Here is a 17,130-nt window from a genome sequence, read left to right on the forward strand (position 1 = left end):
AAAGGCGAGAGCTTGCTGCTGTTAACAAAGTGATATATTATAAAGTGGATCTTCTCTCTCCAACCATTTCAGGGTGATGGAAAGGACAAGGAGAGTTTTTACTCTAAGGAATTTTTTTGGGGGGGGGAATTAGCTGTCAAAGCTTGTGCTGACACAACAGACAATGATTTAGCCACAAACCTTCCAACCAAACTGGATTTCTCTGCCACAAGCAACTCAATTTTCTACGGGGAAACTATTGGAAAGTTTGATGTTTTTGGTGGAAAGCAATACTTAGCTCTTTTTCAGAGTTAACGCTAGGCCCAGACTCCCATGAGAAACAGTCAACGTTTATGCAGCTGAAATCACACGTCTAACTCAGGAAGCTTTTCCAGGCTACAATGATGCTGCCATCCAAATGGAACATTTTAGACATTTTGTAGCTGGATTGGATCTGGTGCTTCAGGCTAAGTGCCATGAACATGGGGCTGCTTACTCTGGAACAGACACTCGTAATTGTTAGCCAGAGAGTACAGGATGAAGTTAATTTTAGCTCCCCAAGTCTAATGGTTAACATGCCTGCCACATCTAACCCCTCATTCCAGGCTTCACATGGTGAAACCACACCCACCGCTTCATGTGATTAGCTTCACGTGATGGCTAATCAAAATCAATAGAGGCCCTTTACAACCGACATCAAAGCACTGCAAAGTGATTTTTCAGGACTACGTGAAGAACAACAGGTGATGAAACTGGTTTTGTCAATGCAACAACAGAGGCAGGATGACCCACGACAGGATTCAAGAGGCCGTCCCAGTCAACGGTAGCTCGCCTACTCCAGACTACAGCTCGTCTCATCAGAGGAAACGCTTCACCTAGTCGCCCTAGGTACACAGTGCAACGTTACTCACACCAACCATAAGGGCAACGTGATAGCGATGGTGGACAGCATGATGGCTGTGGTAGACCTTCCCAAGACTACAGACAGTACTCTACAGACATAACAATGTCGGACGTCATGAACGGGGCTACAGCAGCTCTGGCTACAACAGACCTCAGACACCCATCAGTATGTATCTACAGACAGGGATAGGGACACAGTCACTACGACCACAAGAACAACAATAGGAGATGGCCCAAAAATGAGGGCATTCGTTTGATAATTCACACACTCAAGACCAGGGAAATTAGTACTAGTTGGTACTGTGGGTCAAGTGCCAGGTCATCCCTCAAACAAGGCTCAAACTATCCATTGGTTACTGACAGGTTCCCATGGTTTCTACAGACAGGGACAAGACAGCCTTTAACACAGGGAGTGGGGTCTACCAGTTTAAAGTCATGCCGGTGGGCTTGTCCAACACACCGCCGACGTTACAGCACCTCATGGAACTTGTCTTCTGTGGTTGTCACTGGAACCAGTGCCTCATTTACCTGGATGACGTCATTGTGTTCAGCAGGAACTGTAAAGAACACATGTTTTCCAGAGATTCAGGTCAGCAGGTTTGAAGCTGAAGCCGTCAAAACGCACCTTTGCTCAGAGCCAAGTGACAATTCTAGGTCATGTTGTGTCTGCCCAGGGCTTGAGACCAGATCCCAGAAATGTGGAGCATGTCAAAGATGTACCTCTCCCATCCTTTCCCACAGAAGTCAGGGCATTTGTGGGTTTGTGCACTTACTACTTGCGGTTTGGAACTTTGCCCAAATCGCAGCCCCACTGCACAAGCTCACACTCAAGGACGTTCCTTTTGAGTAGTCAAGGGAGGCAGATGACGTTTTCAAATACTTGAGACAGACCCTCTCAGTGCCACCTATCGTGTCATTCCCTGACTTTCCCCGAGCCCTTCCTCATTCACTGTGATGCATCCGAGATGGCAGTTGGTGCTGTTCTCAGTCAAGTGCAGAATGGCAGAGAATCAGTGATCGCCTATGCTAGTCACATGTTCAACCCATCTGAGAGAAACTGGTCCACATATGACAAGGAACTCTACGCTATAGCGTGGTTCATCTGATATTTCATACACTATCTGGGAGGCAATCCGTTCAAGGTCGTAACTGATCACATACCACACGTGTGGCTCAGGATGATCCCATTGGACAATGAACCTATAGGGCAGAGAGCACGATGGGCACTTGAACTCAATGTTTACAACTACGTGGTCAAGAAGAAACATGCCAATGGCAGTGAGTTGTCATGCTGCCCAGCCCGTCTGACATCTCCTCAAAGTCCCCATCACAGTACGCCTCCTCTAACATCCAGACTATTGTTGGCCTTTGCTGATGCCAACTCCCAGTTACAGCTGGCTTGGAGGAAAAAAACAGAAGGAGCAATACGACAAGGGAACTTTTTTCAAACCATTTTAAGTTGGGGATCTGGTTCATGACCGATCCAGCAAAGCTGTACTGCAAACTATCCCTATGTTGGAAGGGCCCATCCAAAATCCTACATCTGTTCGACACAGATGGACAGCCTGGTGTAACATGCAGGGTACTGGATTTGAAATCACCTCAAACTACCCCGAAAGTTATCCATCACAATAGACTGAAACCACTCTATGGTGATGTTGCAGAGAATGGCCCACCCCTTAGGCAGCCACAAGTGTTAGCAGGGTTTTGTACCTTCAGCCCAATCCCATACCCCCTTCTCACTGCCCTCTAAGCACTATTACCTTTCCGTCACCCACTATCTCATGGGCATGGTTTGAGACAGGCAGCCCCACTGTCGGCTACTCCTGAGACTCCAAGCACTCCACCAGGGTCCCCCCAGGGCACCAGACTTTCCCTTTGTCCCCTGATGCTCCTGCCTGTTCCCCTTTGAATCAGGCTGCAACCCCTGTGGACATTGCTCAGGATAGTCCCTCACCAGGAGCGGACATAATCACTCTATGTAATACTTGACCTCGGAAAAGGTTATTGGTATTCATTCACTTTCACCGGTGGTCTTTTGAACTATCCTTTGTATGACTTGTTCTATGTGAAGCTAGCAGTTGGATATTAAATATTAATCTTCTAAGTTAGGTTGTTTGGCTAATATTTATATTGACGCCTTATACTACAATCTAACATGAAAACTCCATGAGATCCTACAGTAAACTCCATGAGACATAAGATGGGAGACTGGACACACGCAAGGCGTAGGAGATCGGGGAGGAAGTCTGGCCACCCTTCATCTATCCGAGAAGATGCAATCCAGCTATCAAACATCTTTGCCCCGCTTGAGACGGACCTACCAGCCCCGGGAGTCAGCATGTATCCTGGGTGTATACCAACAGGCCGCCCAGTGGCATCCTCTCCAACGGCCACCATAGTTCAGCAGGTCACTTACCCATTGGATTCCATCACAACCACCATCAATGTAGACAGCCCTATGGTGAGAGATTTTGGCCTGCCTACGATCTGTGGACAGACCAAGGTCCGCTGTCACCCAGGAGCCCATGTCCATGACATCAACTCCCTTCTGCCCACGGTTCTGGCCAACTACTCCATTGACACCATCATCACTCACGTAGGTTATAACGACTTTCATTTTAGGCGATCATTTTACACTAGCACAAGGAAGATAATAATTATCTCTTGCCCCCTCCCGTGCTATCAAAGGTGTCCGTAACGTTTCAGCCGACTCTTTGCCCTTAACAAGTACCTGAAGAAACTTTGCAACAACAGGAATCTCTTTCTGTGACAACTTTCATTTGCTGTGGGAGCAACCCGAATGTTTTAAAAGAGACGTGATTCACCCTAACCGCACATGTTGATTTTGTCCATCCACACCAGATGTGATCAGGACACGCAGGTTGAAATATCAAGATGAACTCTGAGCCAACTATATTACATTGGGGACATTAAAAAACATTAAACATTCATGGCAATTTAGCTAGCAAGCTTGCTGTTGCTAGATAATTTATCCTGGGACATTAACATTGGCTTGTTATTATTTAACTGAACTGCACAAGGTCCTCTACTCCGACAATTAATCCACAGATAAAAGGTTAAACCAAGTTAGTTTCTAGTAATCTCTCCTCCTTCAGTCTTCTTCTTCTTCTTTGGACTTTATATTGCGGTTGGCAACCAACTTTAAGGTGCATTACCACCACCAACTGGTCGGGAGTGTGGACCTCAGTTCACCGTTCAATCACTCACGTGGGTATATGCTCCTAAAAACCAATGAGGAGATGGGAGAGGCGGGACTTGCAGCGCATCAAGCGTCACAAATAGAACCAAGTTATATTTTAGAGCCTGGCTACGCAGACGCTCGTTGACGTGTGCGAGCAGTGTGGATGCAATGATTGAATAACATGTACAGTTGAAGTCGGAAGTTCACATACACTTAGGTTGGAGTCATTAAAACTTGTTTTTCAACCTCTCCACAAATGTATTGTTAACAAACTATAGTTTTGCAAGTCGGTTAGGACATATACTTTGTGCATGACACAAGTAACTTTCCCATCAATTGTTAACAGACAGATTATTTCACTTATAACTCATTGTATCACAATTCCAGTGGGTCAGAAGTTTACATACATACACACACAGGGTAATACCGAATACCGATATAAAGAAGCACTATCCTACCTCTGAAGTTGCTACAGATTTTATGTATGAACAATTCTCCACCACCTATTCTGCCTTCCTCTTGTGATGATTTAGTTGATAACATTAATAGAAAATGAAGGGCAACCATTGATGCCATAGCTCCATTACATTTGATAAGGGCCACATCCAAACAGAGAGACCCTTGGATGAGTGAGGCAATTAATCAATTAAAGAGAAATTACAGAAAGGCAGAGCGGAAGTTGAGAAAGTCAAAGTTGCAGGTCCATTATGATATTCTGAGAGAGCAACTTGGCATATATAACAAGGCAATTAGAAATGCCAGACGGGCTCATTTTTCCAACTTGATCACTATTAATCAGAATAATTTGAGAGTGCTCTTCTCGACCATTGATGGCCTGATAAATCCTACCACCTCAAACCTATTTGAACTTCCCTCCACATCTAAATGTGATGACTTTGCGGCATATTTAAGAGATAAGATAATCAACATTAGGCTGGGTATCAGTCAAGCAAAACCCAATGAGAAGTTTGATGATTTGTTCCCTAGCCTACTGCGCAAAGGCACTACAGATGTATTTTCCCTGGTTGACACAGACATGCTCAGTAAAGTGATTATAACTACTTAAGACTTCTACTGGCCTTCTTGATCCTATCCCCACCACCTTCTTCAAAACAGTTTTTAATAGCATATCTAAAGAAGGCAGCCTTAGTTAAAGTGGGAGATTATCTTAGAGCCAACCGAGATGCCAAACAGGTCTCTATCCTTGTTGTACTCTTGGATTTAAGTGCTGCATTCGACACTGTTGACCATGATGTCCTTCTGGACAGACTGGAGAGGTGGATTAGTTTTGGTCCGGTACTGTTCAGTTTATATATGTTACAAGGGGTAACATATATAAACTGAACAGTACCGGACCCAAAATCAAACCTTGTGGAACGCCACATGTGATATGTATTTTCTCTGCGTTATGTTCACCGTATACGGTGACAGAGAAATCACGACCAAATAAATAGGTCCTAAACCAATTTAGATCTGAACAGCACTATCAAGAAAGCACAGCAAGGATTTTCACTGCTACACAGACGATACACAACTTTAAATTTAAGTGTCACCAGAGAATTTTGGGGATAAATGATTAGATTGTATTAGTGATTTAAATACTTGCGTGGCTTGCAACTTCCTCCAACTATATCAAGACAAGTCCAAGGTACTTGGCAAATCTGGCCGCACATATTAATTCATGGGCAGTAAAGACAAAAAACCTAGGTGTGAGTTTTAGATTCAGAACACAATTTCGAATCACACATTAGAAATGTGACCAAAATCGTATTTATGTTTTACCACCTGAGGAACATTGCCAAAGTGTGCAGTTTCTTTCTCAGGCTAGGACAGAGCGACTCATCCATGCTTTTATTACAAGCAGGCTTGACTACTGTAATGCTCTCCTGACTGTTCTTCCCAAGAAAGCCATTGGTCAACTGCAAAACATACAGAATTCTGCAGCACGGGTACCAAGATTCTTCAATTGGTTTTAAACCAATCCACGATTGTGCACAATACATGTCAGACATGCTTTTAAGTTATGTACACAGTAGGTCCCTCAGCTCCTCTGGCACTGGCCTTTTAACTATCCAAAACCTAGGATCAAGAGGCAGCCTTTAGTTATTATCCCCCCAGCATCTGGAATAGCCTGCAAGAGAACCTGAGGGGGGCCAAAACTGTGGACATATTTAAAAGATATCTTAAATTGAATCTTTTTAGCTTTTCTTAGGGTGCTTTTTAGTCGTCCAGTTTGTGTCATTCTTTTGTTTTTTTATCTTATGTTTGCTGTGTTGTAAATATTTCTGCTTTGTTTTTTTTAACATATTTTTTCCTATGAGGCACATTTTGTTGCATCCCATGTCTGAAATGTGCTGTATAAATAAAGCTTGATTTGATGATTTGATAAGATACATTTAGTCTTATGACACATTTGACTTCTCTGAAACATGAAACACTCACCCACTTGCACCCACTCACATACTGTACATCTATACACTATATACATACTTCCTCTGTTTTAACTTGACTTACTTCACAGTACATACACAGCACATGCACACGGGTACATAATTGTCACGCCCTGGCCATAGAGAGGCTTTTATTCTCTATCTTGATTAGGCCAGGGTGTGACTAGGGTGGGCATTCTAGTTTTTTTTATTTCTATGTTGGTGTGGTTCCCAATCAGAGGCAGCTGTTCGGTTTTCCCTCTTTGTTATTTTGTTTGAGTGTTTTGAGTATTACATTCATCATGAACACTTACCACGCTGCACCTTGTGGTCTCCTTCTTCATCCGACGACAGCCGTTACAATAATACATTTATTTAGTGAATATACTGTATCATGTGTTGCCCTCTGCTTCTGCTGCTGGAGGCACTCGACACGAGTTGTTCTAACTAATTGCATCACTGGGAGATTAAGAATATAAACAGTGAACACTGACTTGAGGAGACAGAACGTTACAACAGATAAAGGGCTCTATTTTTGGCTGGCGCTAAGGAAGCACAAGGGTCAAATTCACGTTAATTTTTCTATTTCGTCATGTAAAAAACTGTCTCACGGGTATTCTCCAGTCATAACACGAGGTTTGTCAATTTACCTGTCCTAACATCAGCTCGCTTGAACTGAGGTGGGAGGGGTGGCAATATTTGAGGCGTGTCCTTAAAAACAAGTGCAAATGTGACCATTTCATGCAGTGCTAATGGGAAGTTTCAAGACCCACAAAAGTGGGTTTTAAGGCTTTAACCTTTTCTGTAATAAAAATAACCTTTTTTAATGCTTCTTTATTGAACCGTAGGAAAGGTTATTTATAGCACCATATAGGTTCCATTTAGAACCCCATGAGCATAGTTATTTTTTAACTTCAAGAAAGGGTTCTATTTACAGTAGCCCAAAAAGGGGTTCCGCTATGGTTACAAGCTAAAGAACCCTATTTGGTACTATTAAGCACAATATTTTGTGTGTGTACTGGGATCTAGTTCAGTGAAGAACCATCTCCAAGGACCACATGCAAGGATAAACCGTGTGGAAAACCACAGTGGGATCACTTTTTGAATGAAAGGCAGAAGTGAATGAATACTGTATAAAAGAGCTCTGTCCTTGGACAGTGGTTATAGCATACTTCGTTATTCGTTATTCATCATTCTAATCGAAGACAAATCCATACTGAAAAACCTAATCAAGTATTTACAGTATAGCATCATGGAGTGTGAACCATACCACCACCATACAAGAAGTATAATCAGAGATATTCTCACACTTGGAAGAGCTCTCTTCTTCACTAACTGGGGTTGCCATGGAAACATGATGGGCAAAAAAAGGAGGATGGTGGTGGGTGGGCAGGGAGGGGTAGTGGGCAGAGAGTTTTGCTGATATAAATGACAAGAGGTTTGCTGATATAAATTCGTATCATGTTGAGGTCATATCTTGTATATTAGGGGTTGAAAATACCTGTTTGACTGGAGAGAGAGAGAGAGAGAGAGAGAGAGAGAGAGAGAGAGAGAGAGAGAGAGAGAGAGAGAGAGAGAGAGAGAGAGAGAGAGAGAGAGAGAGAGAGAGAGAGAGAGAGAGAGAGAGAGAGAGAGAGAGAGAGAGAGCGAGAGCTGCATGGGTTTGTCAAACAAAGCAATGGGGGTCTTTGTAATGAATGGGAAAATACAGTGCATTCAGACAGTATTCAGACCCCTTCCCTTTTCCCACATTTTGTTACGTTACGCCTTATTCTAAAATTGATTAAATATTTTGTTATTCTCCTCATTAATCTACACACAATAATAATACCCCCATAGTGACGAGGCGAAAACAGAAATACCTTATTGACATAAGTATTCAGGCCCTTTGTAAGAAACTCGAAATTGAGCTTAGGTGCATTCTGTTTCAATGAATCATCCTTGAGATGTTTCTACAACTTGATTGGAGTCCACCTGTGGTAAATTCAATTGATTGGACATAATTTGGAAAGGCACACACCTGTCTATATAAGATTCCACAGTTTACAGTGCATGTCAGAGCAAAAACCAAGCAGTGAGGTCGAAAGGAATTTTCCGTAGAGCTCCGAGACAGGATTTCTGGATTTTTGTGGATTTTCTGGGGAAGGGTACCACAGTCGCCTCCATCCTTCTTAAATGGAAGAAGTTTGGAAGCACCAAGAGGTGACCAAGAACCCGATGGTCACTCTGAGTTCCAGAGTTCCTCTGTGGAGATGGGATAACCTTCCAGAAGGACAACCATCTCTGCATCACTCCACCAATCAGGCCTTAATGGTAGAGTGGCCAGACGGAAGCCACTCCTCAGTAAAAGGCATATGACAGCCCGCTTGGAGTTTGCCAAAAGACACCTAAAGGACTCTCTCTGGTCTAATGAAACCAAGATTGAAGTCTTTGGCCTGAATGCCAACATCACACATGGAGGAAACCTGGCACTACACCTACCATGAAGTATGGTGGTGGCAGCATCATGCTGTGGGGATGTTTTTCTGCGGCAGGGGCTGGGAAACGAGTCAGGATCGAGGGAAAAATGAATGGAGCAAAGTACAGAGAGATCCTTGATGAAAACCTGCTCAGGACCTCAGACTGGGGCAAAGGTTCACCTTCCAACAGGACAACGACCCTAAGCACACAGCCAAGACAACACAGGAGTGGCTTCAGGACAAGTCTCTGAATGTCCTTGAGTGGCCTAGCCAGAGCCCGGGCTTGAACCCGCTCGAACATCTCTGGAGAGACCTGGAAATAGCAGTGCAGCGACGCTCTCCATCCAACCTGATAGATCATGAGAGGATCTGCAGAGAAGAATGGGAGAAACTCCCCAAATAGAGGTGTGCCAAGCTTGTATGCTGATTTCAAAGCCGATTGCCAACAAAAACTTTATTCATTCACTTATTCGGTCTTTGTCTCTCCCAAAGATGATCTATTGCCTGAGCGAACTGGCTGTGTTCCGACAGGCCGCCCCACTCTTGCCTTGGGAATGACGATATTACTGGTTAAAGAGACAGCACACATTTTTTATAAAATAGGCTATTTGTATGCAAATATACAATAAGGAAGGGAAACAGATTGTTTGCTATCTGTAGTTCCATGGAATCAGCCAAAACAAGCTCAATAATGCAGGCACACACATTGTGTGTATTGTGGATATGCCTAGGCTTCATCTTGATTTAGCCAGTATATCAATAGAGATTTTTAATTCAAATAAATTATTACCATTATGTTGTTATGTAGATTGGTAAATACAAAGTAAAATTGATTGTGTGATTGTATAATTGATTCAATAAGGCATACATGGCATCTGAAAAATGTTGAGGTAAAAAAATTGTATTGTAATGATAACTCAAAAGATGCCAAGCGATTGAACAGAGCAGTAGCTGAGCTTAACTGTTTGGATCAAGTGCCATTCTGTGACTTTGGCTAATATGCCTTCTTTTTTTCCCCAGTGGTATCGTTTTGGTATTGTTTTGGTATCGAGTATCGTAATGGAATCGAGTATTGTGATACTATACCTGGTATCGGTATCGAAGTAAAAATTCTGGCATCGTGACAACACTACTTTTTTTGTGATTTTTATTTCACAATCGACATTCAATTTCAAACTATGATTGGTAATCTGAGAACTTTGTTAAGGGAAGCTGGGGTAATCAGTCCCATTAGCTGCTGGACACACCACCTCATCACTGATGGGAGATAGTAGCTATAGCTGTTAGTTGAAGGTGTGGCCTGGGTTTTCAATCAACCATCTCACTCATACTGTATATGCTGTTGCAAAACTGGTTGAAAATACATCACTTCAACCAGTTTTGCCGTTGCTAAAAGGATACGGCAAGATGTTGATAATCTTTGCCAAGCTTTGGTAGTGGACATATAGAGGAGTTCATGTAATACTATTTGTAAAAATACATGTTTTTTCAAAAAGTTAGTACAAAAGGAATGTGCACACCTACATCTCTCAGCACCCGTGACTATAGTTAGTAATAACCTGTGGTCATAGTATGCCACCTATAGCATGTCCTGTCACTCTTCCCGTGGGTGGGCCCCTGGTGAGAAAGAGGCTAGTTAGTTCAGTCTTTGGCCAGAGAAAGTTGGTCTGTGTGATTTGGTTCACTCGGCTCTCAGCAGCGCGACATACATCATCAATTTGTACACCGGGAGTGTCCGTATAGCTTCTCCCCCCTGGTGCGTGTGTTTGTGATGGTGTTCAGGGGAATATTGTTCAGTCATACCCCAGCAACAGACAAGGAAGCAAATGAGCAGGAAACAAGTGCAATGATTGCTGCTGAATCTGCCATCTCTACAGAAACACAACCCCGACATTACTGTAGACCATATGGTGCATTGATGAAACCTCTTCTCTCCCTCCAAGAGAAAAACAACTGAAACTGCCTGTGCTCCACTGGCAAGACAGTGATCCACGCTCAATAAAAATAGTGTGAGGAGAACACTTATAATGGCAAAATTTCATAAACAACCAAATATTCTGTCCAAATCAACTGTCCGTATTATTCTACAAGGTAAAGTAGACTGAGTTAACAATTTTACAATGCTACATTTTCTTCTACCTTCTATTCTGTTTCATAGCTGTTTAGACCTGTCAAGGCAAAACCCAGAACTTTTGTTTGGTGTACTTTAGTGGAGCAGGTGTTTAGCATGGCTATGATTGGTATGGTGAGATCATGAAGCATACAAATATGCCAGCCATATCCTTCTTCCTGTCTCATAGCGTGTGTACCAATAGTATCTCCTTTCTCTCGAACTGTGTACTTGTTCAGTTCCCTTTATGGATTTGAAAGGATATGACTGGTATATGGAAACTTCCTCTAGCCCATGCCTACACCAATCGACGCTTTACAAATTGTGGGGAGTAGTGAACGAGTGCACACTTCAAGAGGAAGGAGAACTTGTTGGGACTGAGCCACAGTCTGTAAAGCCTTCCAACAGGAGCTACAGGGTACAGGTGACCCAAAACTGTTTAATTGATGTGAGCAATCGAATCCTCCCACTCGACTGTCCCTTGTACCAGGTGGGCTTGGTAGGGACTCTCCATTTGCAGAGCCTGAGTTTAATGGAGGAATCAGGGCCAACCAAGAAGACCAAGAAGGGGGCCAAAAGGAACTAGGCCAAGGTATGGTCTAAGGACTGACTGTCATAGTCGCCCCCCAAAAATCCTAAAGATATAGAACACGGACACAATGGCATCACCACATACATTTAATTAGGCTTAGTTATACAACGTTTTGATCTAAGAGTGGATCTTAGTCTGTTGATAGCAAATAAAGTCCTACTGCAAGTTCCCTAGATGTGTGTTGAAGAGCTATGGGGATCCACAAGCTTGAAGTATGGGAGGTAAATAGATATAAAATGATATCTCTGGCAATATTAGCAAAACATTTCCCACTTAGTAGAGCTCATAATACTTTCCCCTTAAACAGGAGACAGCAAATAACCAAGGGGACCAAGAGTCATTTGACATGAGTTTGAGCTGCTACGACAACTGTCAACTCTTGCTCAGCCTCCTCTTAGTTCTGAGGAATTTTCAGAATCAGGCCATGGTCACGTCATTAAATCTGGCTCGTGGCGGAATCGACAGTCACAATAGCACTTGGCAGCCAAGAGAGCTGCTCCCTCCCTACCCAGCTATCTCTGCACAATGATTCCCAGTGAAACAGGAGTTCAAAAAGAGAAGACGGTGTGCATAATTGCTCCACTTTGAACCCTCGGCTAGCAAGCTAACACACACATACAAGTACCAAATCCACACCAGCCTCCCATCACGTGCATTGAAAAGCTGCAGGTCTCTTCAACGCAGATCCCTCTAGCAGCATACAGTACAGTAGTCAACTGCCTCCAATACAAGGTGCCTCTCTCCCTTGGAATCCAAATAACGGCATTTCTCAAATGATTGAGTGACTAAGTACAAATGCTGCTTTGAGCACATGTTTCAACCAAGCACAGGTCCTTAAAGATCCATTGGTACAGTACAGTTCACTGGCTTTTACTGTACAAAGGCTCCCGATTGAAGCTTCTGTTTTCATCAACTGTGGGCAGCAGACACTTGTGAACATATTGATGTAGAAGAGTCTAGAATAGGTTCTGCTGAGCTAGACTTTCAGACCAAACAGTTTGCAGTTAGTCCTCTTGGTAAGTGGTGCATGATGGCACCTTCATATGGACGGTAATGTTGTTAGTTGGTAGATGTCCCCATGCTGTGTTAAGTGGCACCCTGATCAGGTGGTGAGATGTCAGACAGCACAGCCAGTAACCCTCCCTAACAGACCTGAACACCATCACACAACACATGGTGGAGCCAGAAGGAGCCTATGCCCTGTCTGCCCTCAGACAGGGAGCCCAGCTGCTCAAGGCACTGCTCAAATACAGCCTCCATAGATTAAACACGTCTGATTGTGTCTATTATAACATTGGCATTATAATGGGTATCACCATTGGTATGAGTATGAATGGCTTGTGTGAATATAATGAGTTCTATATAATGTCATTGGTATAAGTATGATTGATGCTCAGTCTGTAATAATTAAAATAATGGCTATATGTTCTTAACTTGTTTTAACATTTCAATAAATAAACAATTAAACAATGCGTGCTAAGATGGATATAAATATTTAACACATAACACATAAGTAGCAAGGACTTACACCCTAAGGCAACACTAACAGTAGACACCTTGTGTCGATGAATGGCAATAACACCTGCAATCATAAAGAGATTACACGTCTTATTCTAGACAGATATACCTAAAGGTGGTATCTATTTGTGACTGAAATAATCATGATTTAGATTAACCCATGTGACATAGCACCTTTCCAGCTTTTCTAACACTCCAAGTCAATACTGTGTTTCAGTGATCCATTTCATCTCTCAGTTCAAACACATGGACACACACACACACCACAGCATGTTGGTCAATTCCCTTTCTCCTCACTTGAACCAAAAATGTTAACTTCAAGACCTTCCCCCGGCACTCAACTCTGCGTTGCTATGGAATATTCATCAGTACAGCGTGAGAATGCCCAAGACTCAATGGGCTTCAAAATGACCTCAACAAGTTCCATAGCTAAATCTAACTCTGATAGGTACTTCAGATTTCAAGTAGTTCTCACAGGGGGACATTCAGAAGGCCAACTGGTGTTCTTTTGTGATGTATCGCAAAAATGCTCTCAGTAAACGGAAGCCTATTCAAACTAGAAAGTTTGACTGAATAGCCATTGTATGCTACAATATAGAGCATTAGTGACTGAGTGTCAAATTCTCACAGGAGGGTTTTGGGCTCAATCCCCAAAAAAGTAATCCAACTACGATCTACTTTTTGTGGGGTGATAAGAGGCTTTTGACTCCTTTCTACATGAGATGAATGGGGTTATTGGTCCTTTAAAGTGAGCAGAGAAACAACACACAATGGGTGTGACTTCAAAACAGGAAGGAGGGTGGTTTTGATGGTGTTTCATGAAGAAGGATAGAGCTTAATTAGATGAATCTCTATTCCCAGTTAAATATGTTAGCCTATAGAGGAACTGCGTCTGTTTCTGGTCCTGTATGGCTTAGTTGGTAGAGCACGGCACTTGCAATGCCAGGATTGTGGGTTTAAATCCTTGGGCCACCTATATGCAGTGGTGTAAAGTCCTTAAGTAAAAATACTATTTAAAGCATTACTTAAGTCGTTTTTTGGGGGAATCTGTACTTTACTTTACTATTTATATTTGTGACAACTTTTACTTCACAACGCAGAATTAACAATGAGGACAGACTGTAGTAGCCTATGCTATAGGTAGAGAGGGCAGAGAAAATCCAAGTTGCCTCAGTACCTGTTCACCACATAATGTGATATAACAATACATTAATATAGCGCCTGGTAGGGCCTACTGTAGCCTACACTATATGCTGCTATGGCCAGCTTTACATCTTAGGACAGATCTCGGAAGTCTCATGGAGGATGGTCATGCTTGCATGGCACATGCAGTTTTTTGGTGTGTTTATAGATTAGAATATTTCACTTTTCGTAGGCTAGCACCTGCATCTCCAGCTCTGCACGGTCAATAACATCTGTCCTTTCCCCGCTCTTAAGACCAACTTATCATTGTGACTTTTAAATAGGCTATTGCTCCTGTAAATCGCTCTGGATAAGAGCATTTTCTAAATGACTAAAAAGTGAAATATAATGCAATAATACAATTTCTATATAGCCTACCAATGAGCAATACACGGCCCCTAGGATATAATTTAGTAATATACAAGGTATGATCTAGGAATAGTTGATGTTAAAACATAGTCAATACTGTGTAACATTCTTCTTGACCTGTCAAACTTTGCTTTAGATAATGTGCAGAACAATAGAGCGTGGACTACAGATGAGGTGTGACTGGAGACAACTTGTGCATGTGCTTATAAACAATTGATTCAATATTATATTTATTTGTAATAATAATAAGCCTACTCTTCCAGTATGTAATATAGCCTGCTATTGTTTGCAATAGATCTTCTAAATTCAACATATTTTTTCAAATGGAAAATAATCTATTTGTAGGCTATTTCCATAAACGGCATAATTTAGCCAAATAGCATAGAAGGCTACAATGTTAAAACCTACATCGATATGGAGGTAAAATTGTATTGTACAGTTGCTATAGACCTGTAGGAAAGGCACTATTAAACCATGTGAATAACGCTTTAGCCAATTCTATATTGATGAACAAGTATTTCTGATACAATTGGCATGCTGTGACAGTGAGTAGCCTAGCCTAAAACAGCAGAGTTAATTTCTTACCTGGTTGCATTGTTAAAGTCGGGAAGTGAGGAAACGTCGCGCGTCGGTATCCCAGGTGGAGCAGGTGTGCACTGTCCTTGGTTCTGAAATCTAGATCAGATTGGCAGGAGTGGGAAATTCCTCGACATTCTTGACCACATAGTTGTGCTCGAAATTCCAAGGCGCTGAGTGTAGGATATAGTTGGCTATTATGACTTTAAACAGGACACACTGACCAGAGTAGATAGTCAAGTATAAAGTTATGTAATTCAAAATGCTCCTAAATGTCTCGATCTGCAAGCGCTCTTCAAAACCAGATTGAATGGACTGTTCGTTCTGAACGTTAGAGTTAATTCTCATTAGTCAATTTAAACATCACGTGCCATTTAATAATGCGATTATAACATTCTTGCTTCATGTATTTCCAATGAAATGCCTTCAATGGCAAAGAGAGAGAGAGAGAGAGAGCGATAGAGATATCCTTCTCTGTATGCGAGTTCATCAGGTCAACTTCGAAACAGACGCACCCCCTCCCCTGACTGATATGCTCTGTTGTCTCGCGCGCAAATTGCTTGCTGTGTAGCAGTTGTTCTTGGAATGTAGCCTGCCCTGGGTTATGGTTATGCACAAAGTACTATTTGAAATTTGCCATAATAATCTACTTGTCTTATATCTATACAACTGTACATATTAATTAATGTCCTTTATGTAATACCTTTCCAATAAATTAATATCTAGGCATATTCCCATCTCAGGAAATCCGATATCCACCAAATGCCTTTGATGGTCTTTACTGATGGCTACTCTTGTAACTTTACACTGTTAATAACCCAAATGCATTCTTGGCAGAAAGTTCATTTCAATTGCTCAGTTTAATTTCCCCATCAAGCTACAGAGACACATCAAGCTTCAGTAGCCTATGTAAACTCGCATTATTTCAAGAATCTTGCCTGGCTTGGTTACTATGTAGACTGGCCCCCTGCCCCCCTCTGCTTGTGCTTTACCATCTTCCTATCTACATTTAGTGGATGAAATAACAGGCGGAGTCACCATGCATAGGAACGATAGCCTACACTGTAATGAAAAACTGTAATTTACCTGGTCATTTGAGATATTATCAAGATAAACCTTTAACCTTTATTTACCTTTATTTAACCAAATGATGATGCATTTGGTGAAAATTGCTGTATTTCTAATGGTACTGTAATTCCACACCAGAGAGTACCGTACCGTATCTTCGGAGCACCAAAAACCTTTTAACTACTAGTGGGTGCATGGTAATGTTGTTTCTGTCTCATTAACATATTTTGAGGTGTGCCTTGTAAGAGGCTAAATTTGTTGCACCCGTGAGCAGTCCCAACTTAACTCGTATGTCGTTATAGTGCCCAAACCATTTAGAATGTACAGCACAGGGGACAGATTAAAGTGGCAGCAAGTCTTAAACCTTAAATTATTTAATATTTTGTGATGTCTGTCTTGCCCTGTAGTTGCTGCCAGTTTCTAAGCTTTTGTTAAAATCTCAAGAAGTGCAAGTGATGTAAAACACCAAATATTCATATGCTGTAATGTGTAAACACTTCATCAAACAGCCAACCTGCTTGCATCAATCCCTTGTAATTGCAGTAAAATAGCCAACTGTGAAATACAAACTCCTCCCCTCAATGAATGGAATTCATTCATCCATTCATTCTGATTATGGTAGCATTGACTTTTTTTTACAGTATAATAGACAGTATTGTACAGTGTGTCATCAAATCGAATTGTAATGTCACATGCACTTTGCTTACAAGCCCTTCCCAATGATGCAGAGTTTAAAAACA

At 42.0% G+C, this 17,130-nt stretch overlaps 1 protein-coding gene across 1 annotated transcript in view; it reads right to left on the bottom strand.

The window, feature by feature from the left end:
• Window positions 1-15,833, bottom strand: part of LOC118388808 (metabotropic glutamate receptor 2-like) — a 61,610-nt gene extending 45,777 nt beyond the window's left edge. The window contains exon 1 of the mRNA XM_035778289.2: window positions 15,332-15,833. The gene's annotated coding sequence lies outside the window, so the exon portion shown is untranslated. The remainder of the gene's footprint in view (window positions 1-15,331) is intronic.
• Window positions 15,834-17,130: the final 1,297 nt, after the last annotated feature.

The sequence above is a fragment of the Oncorhynchus keta genome, chromosome 10 (assembly GCF_023373465.1).
Source record: "Oncorhynchus keta strain PuntledgeMale-10-30-2019 chromosome 10, Oket_V2, whole genome shotgun sequence".
NCBI lineage: Eukaryota > Metazoa > Chordata > Actinopteri > Salmoniformes > Salmonidae > Oncorhynchus > Oncorhynchus keta.